At 34.9% G+C, this 23,060-nt stretch overlaps 1 long non-coding RNA gene across 1 annotated transcript in view; it reads left to right on the top strand.

The window, feature by feature from the left end:
* The window catches only part of LOC141393034 (uncharacterized), a 32,569-nt gene extending 10,564 nt beyond the window's left edge, over positions 1–22,005 (top strand). The window contains exons 2-4 of the long non-coding RNA XR_012409984.1: positions 18,567–18,611; positions 21,056–21,318; positions 21,402–22,005. This is a non-coding gene — a long non-coding RNA (uncharacterized lncRNA). The remainder of the gene's footprint in view (positions 1–18,566; positions 18,612–21,055; positions 21,319–21,401) is intronic.
* Positions 22,006–23,060: the final 1,055 nt, after the last annotated feature.

The following is a 23,060-nucleotide window of genomic DNA, read 5'->3' as shown; positions in this document are numbered from 1 at the left end:
TGCTAAATTTCTGTGCAAGATCCTGCATGATTTGAAGTGTTTTAGTGCTTCAGAAACTCACAAAACTTTTTCCATGATTTGGCATAAAATAAGCTGTAACTCTTTGAGTTTTAGAGATATGGACTTGAAAATTTGACACAAAAATGAAGTAGAAGTCGTTTTTTATTTGGGATGACGACTTCGTTGTTTTAATACCAACAAATTATTTATATGTTTTTTCGTCGAGAATCGACGAACGCATAGCAGTGGGAAAGATTTGGTTTTGTTTGCAAGTGAAGTTGCTCGAGTTTAGGTCGTGCCAAAGAAATTCTCGATCAGAGTGTTTCTTTGCACACGTATCTATTTGAGCGGGCAATTGACACTTGGGTATAAAAAGATTCTTGTTGAAAAACAAGAAACAAGGGAACTGATGAAGATCTGTGGCGAGATCTGAAACTATAGTCTTCACTGTCTTACCCCTTGGTAAACATCGCCAATTTTTTCCCACTAATAAATTAAAGTTGTTTTAATAAAATATTAAAACAACGACAACGATTAAGCCTGACTATTTTGAAAACCAATTTGAAATTTGTTAAAAATTAAAAAAAATTCTCCTTGGGGTTTCATATACATAACTCATATACAAACTCATATATAAAAAATGTCAATTTGTATAAAAACTATAATAATTATGGGAACCGATATGAAAAACATACATTTTTACCCATATCATTTCAATAGATTAAAAAAAGTGTTAAACGGGCAGAACGGGGCGGGTACAAAAGCATATATGGGCTCAAAGAGGACACTCTCAAGCATCATTCTGCTAAAACGAAACATTACTCCATGCTGTTTCCCAAAAGTTCTAGTCCTCTAAATTTGGAATTTTAGTAAAATTTAGTACCTGAGGAAAAATAAAATATCTCACTTAATTTAAACGCTACGGTAATTTATTAAAATGGTTATCTGTTATAGCTTCCGAGAAATAGCTATTTATTTCTCCAGAAATTTGCAAGAATTACGTATTTTCCAAAATTGAGAAAAAATTGTTGTCTTTAGGAGCACGCCGCGCCCAAACCTTCCAATATTTTGGCAACATTTTTTGTTTTCCTTAGTTTCAATATGATTGATCCCATATAGAAATTAATAATCGGATGCGACAAAAGATTTGGGTTTTGGCAAGGTAAATCGATTTCTGAACCATTGTACAATGTAGCAAAAATCATAATACAGACTGCAGATAAAGGACGCATTTAATTACAAATGATTTTGCCGATATACCTTCAGCACCAACTCACGCATCTTATTATTTACATTCTATTTTAACATATGTATATGACTGTCTGTATTTTGCCCCTTTCTGCATTTACCTTGCGCCTTTCTAAAGTAATACATTTTCTACACTTTGTTCTAATCAATGAAAAACAATTATCTAATGAAAATAAACAAGCGCCTGAGTATACCTATTATGTATGTTAACTTAACTCTCAATAATTATTTAACATATTTTAAGATCGTTTTACACCTTCTAGTACCTGATTTTATTTGTAATTAACACCCTATTATGATCATCTAAAGCTTTTTGAAACCAGTTTAAGCTGATAATGAATTTACTTCTGTACTTTAGAAATTTTTAAATAGCCTCATACATCTTATACCGATTCCAGTAGTTCTCCGTAAATCTTTCCTTTACCCACTTCTTTAATTTTTTATTGACTTATTGTATTGGCACCATTTTGGCACGGTCCAATTCAATTATTCTCAAAGCTCACAGCTTTTTTTGCGTTTTCCTAACCACTGGTAAATTATACGTAACGGATAACACCACCAGCAACAACAATGAAAAAACTAGATTTATTGATTTAATTATTGTTCAATTAATATTACACTCAATTGTACCACAACAAAACAAAAACTATAAAGTCTATCCAGAAAAAAATGCAAAAAAGTATATAACCACCATAAACCGGTAAAACTAATTAAGTTACCTGAGTGAAGACACTTAGATTGATCGATTTATAACGACTCGAAAATAATCTACAAAATTTAACTTCAAAACTGAAAAAAGAACAGCACAAACACTATGCAACACTGAAAATACAAACACCTTCTAGTATGCATTTTTTGAAAGTGCATATTTAGACTATAAAAACCCGAGTAGGGTTTTGCCCTGTCAGATCCAGTCCGGATTTTATGGCCTCATCTAAACCGGGCTAAATCTACACTTTTTTGCATTTATCAGGCCTTTATCTCAGAAACGAATAGGAATTTTGCCTTGCTGTCTTTAACAATATTGTAGCCCTAAACTAGTAGAACTTATCTTTTGAAAAAAAAAAAAACACATAAGAAAAACTACATCTAGGGCATCAACATCTATAAAATATAGAAAATTTTACATAATTGCTAAAATTCTGGTCAGCATCGGCTAAACTTTTGAAAGTTGAACCAAGTAACCTTCTGCAAAAATCGTCCAAATAAAGTTCTCAACAATTCTTTAGAACATTCTGAAACTCTAAAATGCTTACTTCATGTTGTTTCAGCGGTATTTTGCATCTTATCTTTTACAACGCGTAGTTCAAACACAGTTCACACCAACAGTTTATTCTCGCATTTCGGATTTCACTACATTATTGAATTTTTTTTTTAAATCGTCGTTGAAATATGTACTGAAAACAACGGCATAGAGGCGTTTTACAACAATGATATGTTCTGAAGAGTTGTGTATTACATCCATAAGAAAATATTCAGAAAAAATTAACGGTTTTGGAGATACGGTGCGAAATGTATAAAAATTGTGTAATTTTTTCATATATTTTGAAATTTGAGGCAATAAATGTAGTTTTTCGAGTTCATTATTTCTCCAAATATTGTATTCTTGTCCTTATCTACAAATTTGCTTCAGAGGTTAGAAGAAGATTCGCATTGGTTTCAGAGATATAGCCCCAAATTTCTTCAAAAGCTCAATATTTAACCATGTTTAGATGGGGCCATAAAATCCGAGCTGGATCTGACACAACCAAACCAAACTAGGGTTTCTTGTCGTTTGGGTCTGTACTTTCAAAAAATCCTCAGTTCGAATTGTTTGCACAAGATCACATTAAAAATGTTGCACAGTAAAATACTATTAAAGATATTATTGTTGGAATTATTATACAATCTCTTAACTTTTATTGGACATCGCAGTGTGATAGACTACTTGGACCATATTTTGCAAACAGGTAGACAGATATAAGTGCTAAATTTCTGTGCAAGACCAAGCACGATTTGAAGTGTTCCAGTGCTTCATAGACTCCAAAAACGTTTAAGCTGTAACTCTTCGATATGTTCGATATCGGTGGACCAAAATCGGAGAAAAAATTAGGTTAGGTTGAAAAGAGGGGCGTTTTGCGAATCGCCACATGCCCGTATAGACACACACTTAAGCCAGAGTAGGCCTGTTGTTCTAATTTCGGAATCCTAAAGGAGGATAATTTTTGTTTTGGTTAATTTATTAAAGATACATTTGTCAGTTTAGAAATTCTGTACCATTGACGTAATCTCTTAAGTTTTTTAACTCACTTGCCCTAATTTGGCTGAGTTCTCGAAATATGTTATTTCCCGATGGCGAAGGCTGGGCTCTGCATTCACTGTGCAGGTGCGCTTGTAGTCCTAGGTGTCCTGTAAGGATGCCTGTCAGTCCACTAATGTCTTTCTTACTCATTAAAAGTAGTTCCTTTGTTTTATCCTCGTCTGGGTCCCCCATAGGATTTTTATCGTTGTTTGCTCCCTGGCATGCCTTGCCAAGGAGTTAGATATCTCGTTACCCCTAATCCTCGCATGTCCTGGTACCAATATAATGTTAACCGAACCATGGTGGGAGTAGTCGTTGATTGACTTTTTACACTGCAAGAGAGTTTTTAATTTCACCGTCTTGCTTGTTATAGCTTTTACTGCGTCTTTATGATTGATAGTGATTAGCTTTGTGTTAGCTTTAAATCAGTTCAAACACTCTGTAATCGCTCGGATTTCGGCCTGGAGGATCGTATTATGATCCGGCAGTCGAAGGGAGATCCTCGTTTCTTGGTCTTCAATATAAAGACCCAGACCCGTTCTCCCCCCTAGAATAGCCCCATCTGTAAACCCGCAGCTTCCAGTTGGTATCTGTTCTAGGGTTCCATGGATCCACAAGTCTCTGTCGGTATTAAAACTCCACACAAGGCGGCTTCACTTGTTTCAGGCATACGGTCCGAATCAATATGATCTATTGACTCACCCGTTGTAACCCGTAATACGCTTTGGTGGTATGTTTGGTGGTCTCTTTGGATCCACTCGCTCATCTACGTAAGCCTTATGGCTGCGATGCACAGTGGATCCACCCCTTGGCCAAAAATAAAATATAATTGTCAAAATTTTGGTACAACATCTGGCTACTCTGAAAGCTATGACATGGAGCTTTTTAAAAATATATTAGTTTTTGTTTCATTCGAACGCGATCTTCTTAAGAATAGCTTCAAAAGTCGAAACATTCGACCAATATTTTTTGTTGTGAGTACAACCTGTATAAGTGCAAGTAAAAATATTCAAAATATCGCGAAACTAATACGTATAGCAAAATATTATAGTGGATTTTGAAGGAGGAGGTGATAGCTTAATTTTTATAAAAATAGTGTTTTAGCGTGTTGTGGAATTCTAGTTAGCTGCATATTTTCTTAGTGTATTTTGTAATGCCAATTCGATCATATACTTAAATTTGACCTAAGGTTTTAGTCATAGTGCCCACCAGTGTCCACCTCGGGAATAATTTTTCAAAGAAGGTCAGGGGTTTAAGATTATTCAGTATTAAAATCAGCTGCAATATAGTGCCAGACTATAAATGGTGGGTCACTGACTAAAGCTGCTCTAGAATAGGGTTTCTATGGATATATTAGCGTATAAATCTGTACGTACATTAACATAATTGGCATCAGTAACAAAATGAAGAAATCTTCTTCCAAATTTGTCTTGCGTTGGCGGTACGTGCCTTCCAGGAAGAACGCTATAAGATCTTTATTAAAAATTTTACCAAAGAAGGTCAGGGGTTTAAGATTATTCAGTATTAAAATCAGCTGCAATATAGTGCCAGACTATAAATGGTGGGTCACTGACTAAAGCTGCTCTAGAATAGGGTTTCTATGGATATATTAGCGTATAAATCTGTACGTTAGAGTGGGGCGATTTGAACACCATCACGGGCGCCTAGAGTTTCTGATTCTTGGGATTGTAATGAGCAAAAAAGTCAACTAGACCATATGTCTACGGTGAAAATCGATTTTGACTTGAAGTTTTTTTTCAAGAATTTTTGGATATTTTGGCATATAATAACCAAACCACTGAGATTTTCGATCCAACACAAAGACAACAATTGTAGCCAAGACAATAATAAAGAACTCTCTAGTACATCGGAAAAGCATTAGAACGCTCCTTCAGGCAGTTATGGCCTCGAGAAGGTGCACATTTTTCGGAAAATATCGATAAATGACACTGTGCTACAAAATGGGACTCAAATTCAGTGGGTGGAAAATCCCTTTTGGAGATGAAAGCCCTTGGTGAGTGTACTAAGAACCCAAAAGGAAATTTTCCCCATAGGTCAAGTTTCCGAGATATTGCGTCATTAATGGTTTAATTTTGGCCCCTTAATTTGTGAGGAGATAGCTTTATATCTCTCTAAAGCGTTATTGTAGCTTCATTTTGGCATTACATGTCTTCAGTCAAATCGAATGGTGAATCTTTTTGTAGAATATTTCATCCCTGTAACTCAATTCCTTTCATGTCCTTTTCGTCCTTAATTTTTTGAACCGTAGTAAAAGTACCACAAGACGAGGTTTTACAGCATCCAAATATTCTACAAAAATGTTGTTCAGAAGATTTTAGGTATGGTTCTCATTGATGACCAATCGATATTTCCCCGTTTTCATGGTCCTTTTTGACATTTACCCGGTTTTTGTTCAGAAAACTATGTTTTGTTTATATGTATATTCGTTATTAGTCTGTGGTGCTTCTGAAATACTTACCACAAATAGCTCTTGTAATGACGAACACGTTAATAACAAATTTTCTTGAAGGATAGATCCGGTTATCTAAATTTTTGAACCGGATATTCTGATATTAAAACCGATTTTGGAACCGGTTTTAAGTAACCGATTAACCGTATATGTATATCATTAGAAAGCTAATAAAATGGTCAATCAAATGACAGCAAGTAGCTGATTGCAACTTTGTTAGTTCCGAAGCTAGAACAAAAAAACCGCTTCTTAAACCGATTTTGATGTAAAATATCACTGGGTTGAAAAATTATTTTTGGAGATGAAAGTCGATTAAGGTAGTATTATAAATCTGGAAATACAGTTATGCCATAGGTCAAACTTCTGAGTTATGGTGAGAACAATTTGTGTTATGTTGTTTTTTTTACCATGCTCTTAAAGTTCATCAAGAATGAATTAATTTCGCCATAACTCAGAAGTTTGAACCACGTCAACTCAGTGATATTTTACATCAAAATCGGTTTCAGAAGCGGTTTTTTTGTTCTAGCTTCGGAACTAACAAAGTTGCAATCAGCTACTTGCTTAAATTTTAAATTACTTAAAACCGGTTCCAAAATCGGTTTTAATATCAGAATATCCGGTTCAAAAATTTAGATAACCGGATCTATCCTTCAAGAAAATTTGTTATTAACGTGTTCGTCATTACAAGAGCTATTTGTGGTAAGTATTTCAGAAGCACCACAGACTAATAACTAGACATCGGATTTTTGCATGTTTTTTATTTCTCATTCGATTGGACTCAAATTTTGGATCTAGGCGTTTTAAGGGTCAATTTTTCGATATTTGGGGTCATATCAAAAACATGCAAAAAATATGCAAAAAATATGCAAAATATATGCAAAAAATATGCAAAAAATATGCCAAAAAATATGCAAAATATGCAAAAAATATGCAAAATATGCAACAAATATGCAAAATATGCAAAAAATATGCAAAATATGCAAAAAATATGCAAAATATGCAAAAAATATGCAGAATATGCAAAAAATATGCAAAATATGCAATCAGATTTTGGCCGAAAATCGTCATAAAAGTCGTAAAATTGTCATTTAAAGTTGGAAAAACCATCAAAAAATACATATTAATGTTCTAAATTAAGACTGTTGACCGTTTAACGCCGATGTTTTTAGCAGATTATTATTTTATTGAGGTCATTTACGACAGTGTATAAAAATATGGTATCGTAATACCATTTTTTATTATTAAACTATGTAAAGAAAAATAGAATATTTGATAAAATATCAAACGTTCTATGTAAACTTCAATATTTTCTTTGTCATAATTTGTAGCATTGGGCTGGTTATTGTTCAAAGGAAACAAATCGATGTCGGATTTTTTAAGGCGACACCCGCATAAAGTTTTTAGTTTGGTCAGATTTTAAGACTGTCAAAGTTTGAGCACAATTGGAATATGTTAACACGTGCCACTGGGTCTCGAAGTTATGAAAAGATCATTTTTTTGGCATAACTATAACCATGGACCTTTTTAAAAATATTTTAGTTTTTGCTTCATTTGAACGCGATCTTCTTAAGAATAGCTTCAAACGTCGGAACATTTGACTAATATTTTTTGTTGTGAGTGCAACCAATATTTTAAATGCAAGTAAATATGTATATTAAAAATATCACGAAACTAATACGTATTGCAAAATATTATAGTGGATTTTGAAGAAGGAGGTAATAGCTTAATTTTCATTAAAAATTGTGTTTTAGCGTTTTGTGGAATTCTAGTTAGCTGCATATTTTCTTAGTGTATTTTGTAGTGCCAATTCGATCATATACTTAAATTTGACCTAAGGTTTTAGTCATGATTCCCACCAGTGCCCACCTCGGGAATAATTTTTCAAAGTAGGTAATGGGTTTAAGATTATTCTGTATTAAAATCAGCTGTCATCTAGTGCCAGACTATAAATGGTGGGTCGGTGACTAAAGCTGCCTTAGAATAAGGTTTCAATAGATATATTAGCGTATAACTCTGTTATCTGATAACGTACATAAACGTAATTGGCATCAGTGACAAGATGAATAAATCTTCTTCCGAATTAGTCTTGCGTTGGCGGTACGTGCTTTCCAGGAAGAACGCTATAAGATCTATATGAAAAATTTTTAGCAATTTTCAGACAAAAATATTGATTTTTTTAATCCGCTAAATTGGTTGGATTTTATGTTGTTTTGGAGATTGTTTTGTTTCCCCAAGCCTATTGTTGCATCATAAAATAATCGGGACCTTTGTTCGTGTCATTTTGTATTAATAGCATAAAACAATTCTTACCGTATACCCCCACCAGAGGGGAAAGGGGGGAGAATGCCACGCTCGTGGTTTCTTAAAACACTCTTCGCAGCAGCACAAAGCTGTAACCGGCAGAATGGCTAGATTTGTACACTCTAAATATTTTTGGCCACTTTCTCCATGCAAGTGGATCCACCGTGCAATGTCCCGAAAAACGTGACTATGTACGCCTTGTGCGAAAATGGAGTCTATTAAAATTTTCTTCCTTTTTATACATTTTTGGAATGATTTGTTAAGATTTTTGTCGCCTTTTGGCTCTTTATGGCGTTTTGCACCGTTGGATCAAACAATGCCAGCTCAGCAAGTTCAGGACTAAGATACCACAGATTATTAATCATGTTGTTATTTCCTTTTTCTGAAATTTGTGTGTCAATGTTTTCATATTTCAATACATTTTCAATGAGGTCTAGGTCTTGTTTTGATGCTAAACGTATCGTAGAGTCTGAAGAACCATTGGTTCCGAAAACAATCCAGCGTGAATTCAAGAAAATCGTAACTGTAAAACAGTCATTGGTGCTGAACTCCTGTAAGGTGTACAGGAACGTTACTAGTATAATTTTGGCAACAGTAGAAGCTATCGGAGAGGATCCTACAAATATAAGATCTCTATAAGCTTCTTCCGTGAACAGCGGAGAATAAACCGTGAAAAATGCACGCAACAACTTCAAGGAACGAGGCTACTTGCGTGCACTGGCATGGAAAACTATTACCAGATATTCTCAAAACAGAGAAGAAAAAACCGGTTGCTGTTCTGATATCACATGGTAAAGAACAACTCCTAGTCGTTCCTGAAACTGAAACTGGGAGAAACAAGAACTAGCAGTGTACAGATGCCTAGAATAATGGGGTCTCAACAGCTCAAGCAGATATTAGGTCAAGAACTTCTGTACCACTGTACAAACTTGTTAGAAAAATTGTTGAGAGGGAAGCACCTTGCGTTTAAATCGTTCGCGACTGGTTTAATGCCCCTAGAATGTTTTTTCTATTTTATTTATTTATTTGGTATTCCACACGACAACAACTGAGTGTTATAAGTGAGAGTTTGGGTTATTGATTTTACTAAACGTATAATGAACAAGATAATGTTTATATAGATATAATATAGGTTATATTGAGTAAACATTATCAATAGGTTGAAAAGAAATAGAGACAATAGATTGAATTTAATACAAAAAAAAGTAGCAAACACAATATTCATTATATTCAAACCGCATTGAAGATTTACTTAATACGAAAGGCATTCACAAACAAATATCAGATAAAAGAAATAATAAAATGATAAATCATATGTGGTACCTTAGTCCTGAACTTATTGGCCTGGCATTGTTTGATCTGCAAAACACCGTAAAGATCCAAAAGACGACAAAATTTTAACAAAGCTAAGATAGAAATTTATCCAGAAATATTTGAACCAAACTTACAAAAATCAACTGCCGAAAATCCATAATTACAAGTGAGACATAATTGTTGTTTAAGAGATTAAACTTTAACTCCAAATTTCTTGAAAAAGATACTACAACTTGACCACAGAACGTCACTTACGAGGAGGGGTAAGGATGGTAAACAACTTGAAAATTGTGAGCGACATAGCAAGGAGTCGAGTTCATCACCAAGTTGTCATCTGTACCCAGATGGCTCCAAACCCACATTATGTCAGTCCCTTATGTAAATTTAAATATGTATGAACAAAATGTATGCGTTTGTCATTGAGGCCATACAATGAATGTACAAATGTCCATCTTTGTAAAAAATATAGGAAGAATTTTTTAATAGACTCCATTTTTGCCCTAAGGCCTTTTTCGGGACATTGGCTTTATTCTCGAATTCAGAACACTTACGTACTTTGTTGTTTAGCAAGAAATATTAAGAACAGAATGGCCTTTAATTGAACGCATAATACGGGAAAAAAGCTCTAACCGTTCCACATATATGGGTCGTCGAAGTCGCCAAATAGCAAAAAAAATTGGATTTTCATAGCTTCGAGGCCCCAGTAGCACGTTTTAACATATTCCAATTGTGCTCAAACTTAGGCAATCTTAAAATCTAACAATACTAAAGGTTTAGGCGGCTCCCCGGCTAAAAAAAACAGAGATCGATTTGATCCTTTGAGTTAAAACTAGCACAATGCTACAAATGAAGACAAAGAAAGTATTGAATTTTACATAAAACGTTTGATATTTTATCAAATTTTATGTTTTTACATAGTTTAATAATAATAAAATGGTATTACGATACCATATTTTTATACCCTACTCCACACTGTCGTAAATGGTCTCAATAACATAATAATCTGCTGAAAAAATCGACGTTAAACGGTTAACAGTCTTAGTTTAGAACACTTTTATGTATTTTTTGATGGTTTTTCCAACTTTAAATGACAATTTTACAACTTTTATGACGATTTCCGATCAAAATCTGTTTGCATATTTTGCATATTTTTTGCATATTTTGCATATTTTTTGCATATTTTGCATATTTTTTGCATATTTTGCATATTTTTTGCATATTTTGTGCATATGCAAAATATGCAAATATGCAAAATAAATACGAAGTATGACCCTGCCATTGAATTTAGATTTCCTTGAAACGAATTTTGGTCCAATCAGAATCTTCGTATCTTTAATATTAAAAAATATGCAAATATGCAAAATCCGATGTCTACTAATAACGAATATACATAAAAACAAAACATAGTTTTCTGAACAAAAACCGAGTAAATGTCAAAAAGGACCATGAAAACGGGGAAATATCGATTGGTCATCAATGAGAACCATACCTAAAATCTTCTGAACAACATTTTTGTAGAATATTTGGATGCTGTAAAATCTCGTCTTGTGGTACTTTTACTACGGTTCAAAAAATTAAGGACGAAAAGGACATGAAAGGAATTGAGTTACAGGGATGAAATATTCTACAAAAAGATTCACCATTCGATTTGACTGAAGACATGTAATGCCAAAATGAAGCTACAATAACGCTTTAGAGAGATATAAAGCTATCTCCTCACAAATTAAGGGGCCAAAATTAAACCATTAATGACGCAATATCTCGGAAACTTGACCTATGGGGAAAATTTCCTTTTGGGTTCTTAGTACACTCACCAAGGGCTTTCATCTCCAAAAGGGATTTTCCACCCACTGAATTTGAGTCCCATTTTGTAGCACAGTGTCATTTATCGATATTTTCCGAAAAAGGTGCACCTTCTCGAGGCCATAACTGCCTGAAGGAGCGTTCTAATGCTTTTCCGATGTACTAGAGAGTTCTTTATTATTGTCTTGGCTACAATTGTTGTCTTTGTGTTGGATCGAAAATCTCAGTGGTTTGGTTATTATATGCCAAAATATCCAAAAATTCTTGAAAAAAAACTTCAAGTCAAAATCCGGGGGCTCGATTTTCACCGTAGACATATGGTCTAGTTGACTTTTTTGCTCAGTACAATCCCAAGAATCAGAAACTCTAGGCGCCCGATAACACTTTTTTCCTTCCATACAAATCGCCCCGGCCTACTGTACGTACATTAACATAATTGGCATCAGTAACAAAATGAAGAAATCTTCTTCCAAATTTGTCTTGCGTTGGCGGTACGTGCCTTCCAGGAAGAACGCTATAAGATCTTTATTAAAAATTTTACCAATTTTCAGACAAAAAATTTTGATTTTTTAATCCGCTAAATTGGTTTGATTTTATGTTGTTTTGGAGGTTGTTTTGTTTCCCCAAGCCTGTTTTTGCATCAAAAGATAATCGGGGCCTTTGTTCATGTCATTTTGTATTAACATCGTTAAAAAAATTTTTACCGTATACCCTTCCAGTGGGGAAAGGGGGGAGAATGTTACGCTCGTGGTTTCTTAAAACACTCTTCGCAGCAGCACAAAGCTGTAACCGGCGCATTGGCTTGATTTTTACACTCTAAATATTTTTGGCCACTTTCTCCATACAAGTGGATCCACTGTGTGATGGCTGCTTCATACATTACCTGAATTTCTATTGGGTGGACAAACAAAATTGTTTCTAAAGTCCTGGTTGGTGTAGTCCTCATTGCGCCACTAATACTTAAGCAGCACGTTCGTTGGACTTTTTGCATTACTTTCACGTTGCATTTCTTGTCCATAGCTGCCCACCATACCACAGAAGCATAAGTTAGAATCAGTCTAATTATGCTTCTGTACAACCAGTGTATAATCCTAGGATTGAAACCCCATTTTGAGCCTCAGGCCCTCCTACAGGTTGACCCACATCTATGGGCTTTATTAGCCCTTTCTTGAATGTGGTCGATTTAAGTTTCCTGTCCAGAATTACTCCCAGGTACTTAACTGTTGGAGAAATGTTTACATATCTTCTTATCTAGGAAGACGGATTCTTCGTAAGGTCTTTTTTTTCATTTTTATAGTGAAAAAACATAGTTCTGTTTTTTTTTTTCGGGTTAACATTTAAACCTCTCGGTCAAACCCAGTTGTAAGCTATTTTTAGAGCCGTTTCGGCCCTCCTACAGAGTATATTAGGTTTCTTTCCCCTAAGAAGTATTATAACATCGTCTGCATAGCAGACGGGTTCAAATCCCTCGTCGGTTAAGGTCCTTAAGACTATTTATGGTGGTAACACACAGGAGAGGTGATAGTATTCCTCCCTGTGGCGTCCCCTGGCCAACTTTGTCTCTTTTTTACGTGTTGTAGCGCGCAGCTTATACATCTACTCCTTAGCATATGGTCTATCCAGTGCCTCAAGGCCCGGTCTACGTGAAACTCGTCTAAGGAGTTGATTAGTGTTTTGATGCTGACGTTGTTGAAGGCGCCTTCGATGTCGATGCATACTGCGATTGTATACAACTTCTTCTCGAAATTTCTCTCTATATGGTGTACTACCTAATGTAATGCGGTTTGACCCGTTAGAACCGTTTATACGGAGTTTGCATGTACTAGATGTTTATTGAGATCTAAGGTACATTTTTGTATCTGGTTGTTTGCTTCAAACTTGTAGAAGAACTGACAAACACCCTCGGGTATTAGAATTTTTTCTAAAATGTTTTGTCATTTTGACCTTTAAGAACCTTTCGCAGACAGTTTTCCTGTTCCAGAAAGTTGTTTTCTGATATGTATATTCGCTACAAAATTGTAGTTGATTGTTTTCTTTAATTTTGAACGGTTTAGTATCTATGGACCAGAAACAGAGAAAACAAGTAAAAAATTATTAGTCGGCTTTGCCGACAGAGATATACCCTCAGCCTGTGTGGATTGAAATACTTTTTTTCCAAAAAAGAAAAAGTATGGACGTATGAACGGACAAAAATATGGATTGTATTAAAGCTCAAAAATTTGCGGGATATTTTGATAGATAGGGCTTTTGTACCATACTAGCCTACGAAAAGCATAATATCGGGCCACTAGGAAAAATTCGGTATAAATGTGCAAAGGATCTTCGAACAGACCCTAACTAAACAAATATGTTGAACATTTGTATGGGTGGTACCCCAAGGATTGGACCGATAGGGCCCAAATTTGAACATAAACTAAGCTTGGACAAAATATTTCGAGATCGAAAATTTGGACCAAATCGGTTGCTACGCTTGTGAATATTTTCGAACTTTTGTGGAAGAGGCACCGGAAGCTGTGGACCTATAAGCACTACCTTCGAATCTAATATTCCAAGAAATATTATGATATCCAAAGTGTGGAGGAAATCAGTATTCGGTTCGAGCTCTACAGCCACTACATATGGTGCCATAGGGGTTTTTACTCCTTTCGGGCTGTTTTCTCAAGAAGTATGGACTTGCCCCTGAAAAAACTTTTACTGACTTAATTGAGGCAGAGGATGCAAGATGCTTCAGCAAAAATCAAAGTGATTCGAGAGCAGGTCTTAAAGTGAATTTATCCAAATTTTTGTGTAGGAGGTAACCGAAGGAGTGAACAAAACAAATACAGTCCATATTCGAACCTGATCTATATCTGAATAAATATATTAGAATGTGTAAAGTATGGACCAAATCGGTCACTCCCATCCAGAGTTATCTTGCGCACAATTTTTACGAATATTTTTGAACTTTTTTGTGGGAAGTACCTGAAGGAGTCGACCGATATGGCTTATCTTCGAACTTAAACTAAGTTTGCACAAAATATTACGAAGGCCACATTTTGAACCGATCCGTAGATCCGTTCGATAGTTATCTTGCGCTCCAACCACTACACACGGTGTCATAGGGGCTTTTTGCGTCTTTAAGGTTATTTTCTCAGGAAATATGGACTGACGCCTGATGAAACTTGTACCGTCGTATGGGGGGCAGTGAATACAAGTTTCTACAACAAAAATCAATGCAATTCGAAAGCAGGTCCTAAACTGAACTTTTCGAAATTTTGAGTGGGAGGTACCCGAATTTGTGGACCGATTGAGTCCATATTGGAACCTCACCTAAGTCTTGTAGGAATTTTACGATATGCAAAGTATGGACCAAATCTGTTACTCCCTTCGATAGTTATCGTGCGCACAAATTATCCGAACATTTACGAACTTTTGTGGGGGAGGTACCGGAAAGAGTGGACCGATATAACCCATCTTCAAACTTAAACTAAGTTTGGACAAAATATTTCGAAACCCAAATTTTGGACCGAATCGGTTGTTTCGTTCGAGAGTTATCGTGCGCTCCAGCCAGTCAGACAGACAGACGGACGGATATTGCTAAATCAACTCCAAATTGTCTGAAACACATTTCGTCCAAACATACTTGGGGTCTAAAACCATTATTTCGATGAGGCACATTTTGCCCGTATGAAAGTGTTAGCATTAATGCTAAGGGTATAAAAAGGATAAAAATTGCATTTGCTTTGATATTTTGACCCTTTAGAACCGTTTATACGGAGTTCGCATGTTCTAGATATTTAATGAGATCTAAGGTACTTTTTTGTATCTGGTTGTTTGCTTCAAACTTGATCGGTTTCATATCTGTAGACCAAAACCTGAAAAAAAATGTTGATAGAAATTGCACTTTGGCGATTTTGGCCTTGAATATGAAATTTGATGGATTTATTGTGTTCCCAATTTGTGTCCTTTATGAGAAGAGCTACAACTTTGCATCCGAGATTTTACCAAATTTTTGAACGGTTTAGAAGATATAATCCTGACATGATTATGCCTTTTGACGTCAAAGCCTCAAGCTTCGCGGTTAAAGGCACCGTGAAAGATGACGAGATAGAGAAAAACGGCGAGGCACGTGTCTTCTCATTTTTGTTCTTCTATCACGCTGCGGTGTCAGAATATGGTTAATAAAACATGACTCAAAAAGTTACACACAGTGATACATAACACTTGGCAACATTTTTGAGCTAATCGTGTGCACACAACTTCTGTCCAGCATTTTTATGAAAGTAGAGACCAAGTAGACGAAAACCATATCTGCGTTTTGTTTCTTATATCGGTTCAAAAAATATTCAAGCGTTCTGACGCAAAAATTCTATCGTATAGGGGTCTATGGATAACGAAAATACCTTAGGTTCCTTTTGGTCACTTCGTTTTTTTATAACGGTAAATGTAGTAAAAAACGGGGTTTCTAAGATTTTTAAGTTTAAAAGGGCATAACTTCTATTTTTCACAACGGATTTCTATTGGTTGTCTTTTCTTTTAAAGGAGCAATAAATATATCTTTCTAACAAGCTATTAAGTTTTGAAATTGGTTAACAAATGGCTAAGTTATAGTGATTGAAGTGCGAAAAAATCGCATAAAAAACGGAAAATGCTTTTCCTTGTGCTCCAGGCTGTTTAGAAGATACCAAAAAGGTAATTAACTTAGCTTTCGAAAACTGGAAAAACTAATGAAATTAGTTGAAAAATGGATAGGTTATGCATTTTTTTGACTTTTTACTTTTGGGTTTATTATGCAAGTCCGTTCCTCCGTCCGTCTGTGGTAATCACTCTACATCCACAGAAGGGTATTTTGTTTGCAGACACATCATGTTCGAAGATAGACTATATCGGTCCACGTGTTGTTATAGCCCCCATATAACGGTACCGGCCGATGTTTGGTATTTTGACTATTTTAGCTACATTTTCGTACGAAATTTGCTGTAATTTGTCATTTGGGGTTTTAAATGATCAAGAAACTTCTCCACTAAAAATTATAGACATAGGTCCACGTTTTGTTCTAACCCCCATATAACAGCACCGCCCGATTTCAGGTATTTCGACGTTTTTATAACAAAACGTGGACCATGTCCGTATTTTTTTTAACGTTTCTCCATCATCGGGGACCCTAAGCAAAATTAATAGATAATTCTGTCGGAAAACGTAGGTAAAAACTTAAAAATACCTGAAATCGGAAGGTACCGTTATATGGGGGCTATAACAAAACATAGACCTATGTCCATAATAATGGTGCAGAAGTTTCTTGATCACATCGAAACTTAAATGCCAAATCATAGCTAATTCGGTCCAAAAATGTAGCTAAAAACATCAAAATATAAGAAAATATCCATAATTTATGGTGGAGAAGTTTTTTGGCCACTTCGAACCTTAAATGCCAAATCATAGCTAATTCGGTCCGAAAATGTATCTAAAATCTTCAAAATGCCTGAATTTTGGAATTACCGTTTTATGGTAGCTAGCTAAGTTAGCAAACTTTGTCCGGTTTTCGAAAGCTAACTTTATTACTTTTTTAGAAATTAAATAATTATACTGTTTGGTATCTTCTAAGCACCGGAACAAGGAAAAGCATTTTCCCGTTTTTTGATGCGATTTTTCGCACTTCAACCACTATAACTTAGCCATTTGTTAACCGATTTCAAAACTTAGTAGCTTGTTCGAAAGATATTATTTGCCCCTTTAAACGAAAACCTATAGAAATCCGTTGTGATAAATAAAAGTTATGCATGTTTAAAATTGAAAATCTTAGAAACCCCGTTTTCACTATATTTACCGTTATAAAAGAAAAAAACGAAGTGACCCAACCCTATAGAATTTTTGCATCAGAACCCTTGAATATTTTTCGTGTAGCACAATGATATTCGGGGTTATACCTCTGAAACCAATACGAAGCTTGTTTTGACCTCTGCAGTAAACTTGTAGACAAGAGCAAGAAGAACATGTTTGGAGGTATAACGAACTAGAATAACTGCTCTTATTGCTTCAAATTTTATAATATATCTCAAAATTTCATCATTTGTATAAATTCCGCAGGGTATCTCCAAAACTGTTAATTTTTTCTTAATGTTATCGCTTAAGAAAATATTCGCTGGAATGTAATACCCCGTTTATATATAACCGGATTTAACAAACTGGGTTTTAAATGTCAATTCCATTGCTTATATTTCAAACAAATTCTTATAAAGAAGGTTAACCCTGCAAAAAGCTCTAATATAAACAGCATATAATACACAACTCTACATAACATTTTATTGATGTAAAATGCCTCTATCGTGTTATTTCTACCATATTTTTCAACGACAATTTGATAAGTATATCAACAATCACTGTGTGCCTTAACCAAATTTAAATGTAAGGTGCTTACACCTGGGAAGTTTTTGCAGATTCTGAAGCTACATGAGAAATATCAAGAAACAAAAAAATAACCAATATGAGAGTAGACTACCTGTGTGTACAATGTGCCAACAGTTTAGCTGCTACAGACTGGATTTCCAGAAATTGTGTAAGATTTGTATATTTTAACGATTTCGATGATCTAGATGAGCTTTTGACATATAAGTTCTACTACTTTAGAGAACAATATAGCTGAAGAGTGCAAATCAAAATTCTCATTGGTTTCGGAGATAAAAGCCCAATTATTGGAAAAAAGGCTCGTTTAGCCCGGTTTAGTTGAGGTCATAAAATCCAAACCCTATTTAAGAAAACAAAACCCGTCTAGGGTTGTTGTAGTTTCAATATGTACTTTCAGAAAATTTCCACTAGAAGTTGTTTGCATTTCCAGTGTTGCGCAGTGTTATTCAAAATGTGTTAAAACATATAGATTTTTTATTCTTGGTTTGATTGCTGTAGCGTAACCAGAAAGTGACTTCATTTCCAGAGACTATAATTACTAGACACCATTCATCATTGACGACAAGTTGAAGGGTTTACCGTTAATAAATAACAATATTTAGTAACCCATTAGCTTCAATTAATTGATAATAATGAACAGCAATCGAAAAAACAACATTTATGTGTGTGTATAACGACACATATTGTTAAATTACTTTAAACTGTTAATTAATTTAAAACAACCATGCTTTCTAATTACTTCATTTAACTTTTACTTATTTACAGAGAGGAACTCGCAATGAAAATTGGTTTAATGAAGCTTGTATTCAGGTGAGTTGTCTTAATTGACGTTTACCGTTTGTCATTTATTAGGAGGGTTAGCGTTTTTTTTTTTTGTTTGGGATGACGACTTCTATTTTGTTTTTCAAAATAGTCAGGCTTAATCCCATAGTCGTTGTTTTAATATTTTATTAAAACACCTTTAATACTATAGTTTCAGATCTCGCCACAGATCTTCATCAGTTCCCTTGTTTCTTGTTTTTCAACAAGAAACTTTTTATACCCAAGTGTCAATTGCTAGCTCAAATAGATACGTGCGCAAAGAAACACTCTGACCGAGAATTTCTTTGGCACTACCTAAACTCTAGCAACTTCACTTGCAAACAAAACCAAATCTTTCCCACTGCTATGCGTTCGTCGATTCTCGACGAAAAAACACATAACTAATTTGTTGGTATTGCATACTACAGCAATAAACAACATTTTGACGGTGCCCGGTCTCACAATTAGGAGGGTTGGCGTTTTTTTTTTTTTTGTTTGGGATGACGACTTCTATTTTGTTTTTCAAAATAGTCAGGCTTAATCCCATAGTCGTTGTTTTAATATTTTATTAAAACAACTTTAATTTATTAGTGGGAAAAAATTGGCGATGTTTACCAAGGGGTAAGGCAGGGAATACTATAGTTTCAGATCTCGCCACAGATCTTCATCAGTTCCCTTGTTTCTTGTTTTTCAACAAGAAACTTTTTATACCCAAGTGTCAATTGCTAGCTCAAATAGATACGTGCGCATAGAAACACTCTGATCGAGAATTTCTTTGGCACTACCTAAACTCTAGCAACTTCACTTGCAAACAAAACCAAATTTTTCCCACTGCTATGCGTTCGTCGATTCTCGACGAAATAAAACATAATTATTTTGTTGGTATTGCATACTAAAGCAATAAACAACATTTTGACGGTGCCCGGTCTCACAATTAGGAGGGTTGGCGTTTTTTTTGTTTGGATGGGTTACCATTTTTTTTCAAAGTAATATTTTGTGTCCAGTAGTTCTTTGTTATGTACAGAGAGCTTGTTTCTGTACTTTGTAGTTCAATGGGATAACAACAACAATATTGACATATTCTTGGGAATGGGGAGTGCAAAACAAAAGCAACAACGGAATATCATTAAAAATTGTAGTGCTATCGGTTTTAATAACCTGCAATTTTTAGTCTCATTTTAGGAAGAATTTACATTTTGTATCCTAACAAGGTTGCCATCTCCTACCACTTTTCCCATGGTCTGGGTAAAATATCATAATACCATCAAATCAATTTTTTCCCCTTATAAAAAATGTAAATTGTAAAAAATGCATTCGGAAAAGGATTTAGTATCAACTGTTCTTATGTTTGTCTTATAATAAAAAAGTTAAACAACCGAATATTGGTAAACACAATACATCCGGTGTAAACCCCTTGAGGCCACGGGCATATTGTGGCTAAAAACATTGGTGAAACTTTAAAAATAATACGAATAGGAACTTCCAAGAATTAGTTGGGGCTCTTATTTCCGATACATATACCCCATATATTAGCTCGCAGAAGGAGTTTTGAAAACAATTTGTGAAATAATTATTCCAGATTAGTTGAAAATATTTCATGGTATTAAAAGTTCGGGCCGCCCGAACTTAACGCTTTTTTACCTGTTATTGATAGTACTGCGAATTTTTTCTGAGTGTTGGTTACATTATTAACACACAACCTCAAAACTTTTAGATTTTTTCCGAGACTCCCCCAAGATCCGGATTGTCTACCACTGTTTCTTTGATTTGCCGTCACCCTCGGCCTTCCACTATCCACCACATGTGGATGCATCCAGTTTTCCGTAAACAGAACGAATAAACACTTATCTGTAGTAGCGTGAAGCAAATCATCAGCCTCTACAGTCCAATAGTTGGATATTAAGATCGCCGTACTGCGTTAATTTTTTTCATTTTTTGGCAATGTCTTCAGAATTACTTAATTGAGAATTTACAATTGTATATCGGGTGATTGTTTTAGCTTTCAAATATCGAAATTAAAAGTTATAGACTTTATACACTTCATAAATCACATCAAGCAAACTCTTTAAAAAAAAATCACAAACGACAAAGTAAATAAAAACAATACTAACAAACCATGAACATCATCTTGTAGATGGATGAATCAAACAAAACAAACGAATATGAGAGCAAAACAGAGAAACAGAAAATATTTAGCCAAACGGATAAATGATGAACGTCAACGGTCAAATGATGTGGCCGCCGCGCTGCAGTAATTGCAAAATGCATGAAATTAATTGAATTCATGGAAAATGATTAAATAACAATTTGATAACAAATGAGGTTGTTCAGCCATTCTTTTATCTCCTTAACTTGCCTTTTTGCCTTGTTTCTGGTTGTTCGATTTTTGTTTTGCGCTTATTTTTATAAAAAAAAACAAATTACTAATTTCACATTTGTCGGCTTTCTTCTAGGTTTGGTTTCAAAATAGTCGTGTCAAGTGGCGCAAACAAGAAAAGGTGGGTCCGCAATCACACCCCTATAATCCGTATTTACCAAGCGGCCCCGGATCATTTCAGACGGTAGTCGGTTCCGCCCTGCCACCGAATCCATTTACACATTTGGTTTTTGCTAATTTGCGCAAACCGTTCGATGCCCATGCCAATATTGCCGCTTTTCGTTATCCACATCTGGCGGGAGCACCCACGATGTCGGGTTACTTTAATCAATTTCAAAGGTAAGGTATAAATCAGACTCAGTCATTAATTGAATTATTTGATTGTTGTGTTGTTTTTTCTTCTTCTTTTCTCTTAATTAAAGAGCACCTCCACACATGTTGCCGCCGGGAATGGCATCCATCTATTCACCATCAACATCGTTCCAATCGTTATAGGCCAATATGACCGGTATGTCCAGACCACCTCAGATAGCTGCCAAACCGCCCATGTTAATTGGTTCTCCTGTTAATGTCTCGCAACACTCTCCCGTGATTGGTCTTTCGTAAGTTCACACAACAATGCCGCCGGCTCTGCAAGCACCACCACCTGCCAATGTACCTCAATCGAATGTGGTTATATCGCATCATTCTATCGTTCAGGAACACCGCCGGAAGATCGACGTTCGTCATCAATTGCTGTCTAACGACTGAAAACATGAACTTAAATTGGAAATCTTGCGTCAAAACGGCCTAAATGGTTTTTTGTGTCAAAAACTATACTTTCTAAACGTACAAACGGATTTTCACCCCATGTAGTTACATGATATTCGGTCAACGTCTTCTATAGAACTTTATTGAATAAAAATGTGATTCCAATTTTTTAAGTTTGTGTAATATATATACATTTGAATAAGAATTTTTAATATCTTAGAGTTATTTAAAATAAAGATTTGAAGATATAAAAATATAAAACGTAATTTTCTCAAATACAAACTTGTGTTTTAACAATTTAAAATTATTCAATTAATAAGTATACTTTCACAAAACAAGTAAAAGGGTTCCGTTATCTAACTGCTAACTGCATTGATATAATTTGCATCGAATGAGCAATCAAGAGTTGGTTTTAAAGTTTCGTTTTCGTAATTTGTCCAGAATTTAACATACAGACCAATTTCACACGCTAGATACTATCCAATCATTATCAAACATTATTCGAACTATCCTTGTCCAAAACTCTTTCCTCCTGCAAAAATTTGTCAGTATTAAATTATAAATTTTACCTCAAGTGTGAGTATGGTTACACTACACACAATTGACTATATATGGTAAAAACCAAAAATGTTTAAATCGATGAATCCGAGTTGTACCCCTTCAGAATTCGCGAACTGTTGACATATTCTACATAGTGTGTGTGCCGTAAACCCAAGCTCTACTCAAAATTTCTAGCCGATCAGACTATAATTGCAACCTAAAGAGACGCTACAAAATCGGTCAAATAGGAGATATGAATTTTGATATACCATATTTCGCGGTGTTACACCAATTTTTAGAAAATAAAACTTATAATACCCTTTCCACATTGTGGTGTAGGGCAATGGTGGGCAAATTGCGATGGTAATATTTCACTGGGTGGTAATATTTCACTGCTTAGTTATGCTTTTTTAGTTTTTGAATTATTTTTTAAACTGCAAATAAAGGGAACATTTGATATCAAAAGTCTATGAAGCATGTTCTCGTTTGTGGCCTTTCTGGATATCTTTCTTCTATGTCCACAAATTTTGGACCATTAGGAACCCTAAATGCCAACTTATAACTAGACATCGGATTTTAGTATGTTTTTTATTTCTTATCCGATTGGACTCAAATTTTGGTTCTAGGCGTTTTAAGGGTCAATTTTTTGATATCAAAAACATGCAAAAAATATGCAAAATATATGCAAAAAATATCCAAAATATATGCAAAAAATACGCTAAATATGCGGATAAAACCGGAATCCGGAAATTTAGAAATAAGATTTACTACTGAAGTTTATGATTAAAATA

The sequence above is a fragment of the Musca autumnalis genome, unplaced genomic scaffold (assembly GCF_047663935.1).
Source record: "Musca autumnalis isolate F117 unplaced genomic scaffold, ASM4766393v1 scaffold_2, whole genome shotgun sequence".
In the NCBI taxonomy this organism is placed as follows: Eukaryota; Metazoa; Arthropoda; class Insecta; order Diptera; family Muscidae; genus Musca; species Musca autumnalis.
The sequence above is the reverse complement of the archived record's forward strand: the minus strand, read 5'-3'. Positions and strand labels throughout refer to the sequence as shown.